This window comes from Poecilia reticulata, linkage group LG13 (assembly GCF_000633615.1).
Source record: "Poecilia reticulata strain Guanapo linkage group LG13, Guppy_female_1.0+MT, whole genome shotgun sequence".
NCBI classification, from domain to species: domain Eukaryota; kingdom Metazoa; phylum Chordata; class Actinopteri; order Cyprinodontiformes; family Poeciliidae; genus Poecilia; species Poecilia reticulata.
In genome coordinates this window covers 23,646,401-23,650,786 of record NC_024343.1, presented here as the reverse complement: position 1 = coordinate 23,650,786, position 4,386 = coordinate 23,646,401, and positions in this window count along the sequence as shown.

Genomic DNA, 4,386 nt, shown 5'->3' with positions numbered 1-4,386 from the left:
TTGCATTGGCTATTGTTAATTTCTATTACTTTACTTATTTTGCTTACGGCCCTTTTTGTCTTTTATTTAGTTGGGCTGATATTGATTTTTTTCTAATTAGGTTTAAGATTGTTATCTTGGTTAACTGTTTTTCTTTTGTTGTTTTGCAGTTGCTGAGGTCCGGTGGCGGTGTTGGTGTGGTGACGGTGTCTTCCYCTTCTGCGTGCTGTGATTCTTGAGTTTGGGGTTGTCTCACTGYGTCTGGTGTGTCAAAGGGTTTTTTTTGTTTGTTTGCTGTGTTTGGTGGATTCCGTCCCTATAGCGCCCCCTCTGGCCGGTAACTTCAGCTACTGCACTTACTTTGATTTTCTTTGTTTTCCTTTGTGTCCCATTCTTAAAAGAGAAACTGGTTTTAAAAAGTGTTTTAAAAAGAGCTTAATAAATGGTTGTTTTATAAATTTGAAACTGTCTCAGATGTGCTAAATTCATGCATAACTGAACCTGTGTGCCTTATACCAAAAGAAATATTCTCTGGGTGAAATTCCCAGGGTGGCGTTGTTGTGCAACCTATTAAAACTAAAAGTTCACCAAATCTGAGTTTCCGTCTAGTATCGCCACATCTTGAAAGACCCATTTTACATCTTGCAGAGCCAAAGCCGATGCTGACTGCAAAGTGACACCGCATGAAACTCAACTAGAGGTTCGTTAGCGAACCCCAGGGAACAAAGATCATCGTGAAGACTATGGCGCACAACAAACACAACAAAGAGGAAGTTGTGGAGAAGAATGTGGGTGAGTTAAGATTTTTATATGAAAATGTTTGAGAATTGTTCATCAGATAAAATTTGAATTAAATTCAGTATGTGAAATTCATTAACCAAGGTACTGCATGCACTCTTTTAAATCTTAAGCAGTGAGCTAGAGATAAAAACCTTTGGAGTCAGGTGAAGCACGTTCAATCAGATGCAGAAAAAAAATTGGTTAAAAAAGAACGGACTGAAAAAAGAGAAGAAATCAATAAAGACGAAGGTGGGCATCCATCAAAGTAGTTGTTTTAATGCCCGGCGTAATGACCGCCTCAGCATGCAGCTTTAGAGTCACGCTTTCAAAAAAATCAACTTGCCATAAATAGATCAAATTTTCTTACCAGCGAGCTATTTAGATAAGCTTCCTATCTTCCTGTCTACCATTTATCTAAATCAGGACCTCATGCACTTTCAGGTGATAAGCTGATTACAGAGATGATAACCTCATACAACCTCGCACAGCAGGGGAGCTGATGAAGCTAAGCCAAATGCGTGTTTAAAATACTGATCGATTTGGCTGCAGGGTGCACATAAGTCTGAGAGTTTGGCTGAAGATTATCCTGCTCACAGGTTTTCCTCCAAAGAAAAAGATTTTTTTAGATTTTGACGGAGATCATCAGAATACGGTCGTTCTGTTTGCAAAGCACAACAATGTCCACCAAACATCTGTTGCATGTAATATATTCAGACCGGGTTCACTCTGTTTTATCCCACAATATATATCATTCTGTTTGCTGAACATTTTGATCGATTCACATATAGAATTATTTTTTATTTACCTCTTATGACCCAGTCAGGCCTTCATAGATTATGCATTACAACAGCTTAAAATGTCTCATGTGAACCTACCGTCACTATCGCATCCCTCCTCTTAAAAGTTCTCAAAATAGACAGCAAGAGGCAGCACAGTCGTCTGTCACTGACTGGAAATGACATCAATAACACCCCTCTGAGACAAACCTGTGATGCGGGGCTTTATAAATAACAATGACTTGATTTGTTGGTACACTTCTGCACTGCCTGGAGGGAGCAGTGCGGTTTTATATGGCATACACACCAGACACTCGACTGTGCAGCATCAAGTGTTTCATGGATGTGTCTGGATTGGTTTTGAGACAATTGCCATTTTAACCCATTCACTAAAGCTGCAGTATGTGTAATTTTTATAAAAATATGCTTTTCACATGTTTGATTTTTATTTTGTATTATTTGAACATCATTTTGAAGATGCAGTTTGAACAAATAGATGCCGGGATTCGAACTCCAGACCTTCTTGCTGTACAGCAGTGGTGCTATATTCTCTCCTAACGATGCTGTGCATTTTGTGAAGTGAACCAGTCCACCCTGCATGTTGGGATGCTGTTCTCAAACATGAAATCCCACCGATGTGTATTATGAAAGATGCTGTTTGAAATAAGGCCTGTTTTGTGTTGTGAGTGTTACGATTCAGAAAAAAGATGCAGAATATGTGTAGTAATGGAAAGTTGAAGAAAAATGAGCCAACAGGAAAGCAATCTAATGTTTTTTTTTTGTTTTTTTTTTAACTCTTCAGGAAGTGCTGTGTGTCATTCCTGTGATTCACTGATCCTTTATGTGACAGCTGGAAGAACTCCACACAAAACCTAATGTATCAAAGTAATGTTTTTACATCGTTCCTCATACATCATGGCAGAGGAAGCAACTCTGTGCTGCAGCATTACTCATAATGATGATTGTACGATGCGATTGGCCTCACCGCATACAAATAGGCTTGTAAACAAAGCCCACCTTAACCAACAGCGTTCTCTTTCCCCTTTTGATTCTTCAGTACCATTATTTGTCCGTCTTTGTCCTTCAGAGCTCTGCTTTTCACCCTTATCTATTTACTTCCATGACAAAATGACTACTAAACGTTTGATTTCACCCTTCATCTGAACATTCAGCCATCCATCCTTAAAACTCCACCTTACGTCATGTGAATCACCCTCCTTTCTTCATCGTCACTCAACCAAGCGATTACATCATTAGAACCAGATTCACTTTCAAATCTGCTGATTTTTAATGATCACAACTCTCCGTCACAGAAAAACCAGTCCTCTGCTCGCATGTTTAAAGTCACTATCAGTACCATTAAGTACAGCGCTCTCGTTCTCATCTTCATCAGTCGGCTTCCTGCTCCATCCATGCATACAGTGAGAGCCTCTTTCATCATGTTGAAGTACAGAGGTTGAAAGCTAATTAATGAGGCTCAAACTTAATAAGGGTTCTGCCGTGATTATCATGTCATGCGACCACCAGCTTGTGGTTGCACATTAGAGGAAGAGAATATTCCAGCGTGGAGCTTTTCTCGTCTCCATCTACTCATGCTCTGCGCCTCATGGTCTTATGTCACCTCCATCTGTCCCTCCTGACTTGTCTTCTCTCATTAGCCCTGTGCATATTTATTCTACTCCATCCATTAGTTAGCATGAAAAAGCTAAATTTGGACCACTCAACAGCAACATATCGGTCTAAGAAGGATCTGAAGACATTGCCTTAAAAATTAATGGCAGTGCTGGAATGTTTGTTTGGTTGGTTGTTTCTTAATCAGTGTGAAGGTGGTCGACAAGAAAAGCAAAATGTCCTGCAAACAGGTGTAAAAGGGCAAAATGATCCTGAAACACATGAATGATGCAAACTTCAAAACACAAAACATAAACAGTGTTAATGATTTAGAAATAATAAAGATGGACAGGGCAAAATGGCCTCTATGGGACAGTTTCTGATTGAAAACCTTGACTGAACAAAAACATGAAGTTTTTACATTTTCAAAACAGAAGAAAAAAACACCCCAAAAACTGTTGGGAAAATATTCTATGAACTCCCAACTGGTGTAACACAAACAAAGCATATCAGGCCATCAGTCTAACACTGTGTGGTGATAGTGTGATTATCTGGGGCTGTTTCAAGATCTGAACGACTTGCTGTACCAGAAGAGTGATGAAGGAGAATGTCTGTGTCACATTAAGCTAAATTACTCTTGGATTATACAGCAAAACAATGATCTAAATCACACCAGCAACCTCTGAATATTTCTCAAGCAGCATAAAGCAAAACACTGCATAAAAGTTGTGGAGTGACCTAGTCAAAGTCTGGAAGAAAATCCAATTAAGATGCTATGGAGTGATGTTAAAGTTTGTGTGTTCATTCAAAATTCCTCCCAGTGATGTTAAACACTGGCAGTTATCACAATTTCTTGATGGCTTCTGTTGCCAAGAGTGGCACAGCAAGATAAACATAACCAGGTATAAAATGTAAAATGTTCTAAATTTTATATCGCTTATAAAATAGTTATATTTGCATTTACCAATATGTAGTACTTTGGACGGAGTAGCTGTCGGCATATAAAATCTATTCTATTCTATTCTATTCTATTCTATTCTATCATTAGGTAACTTTTCATCATTTGACAACAAAATTTCACATTTATTCAATTTTCGTTTTTGTTAAAGTTGTAACAAAACAGCTAAATCATGAGAAATATGTAAGAGTGCAGATCCTTTTCGCAGTGATGTGTTTAACATTAAAGCTGGCCTCCATTAGGTAAAGCAACAGCTGCTGGAAGCTCAATTATTAAGGAGTT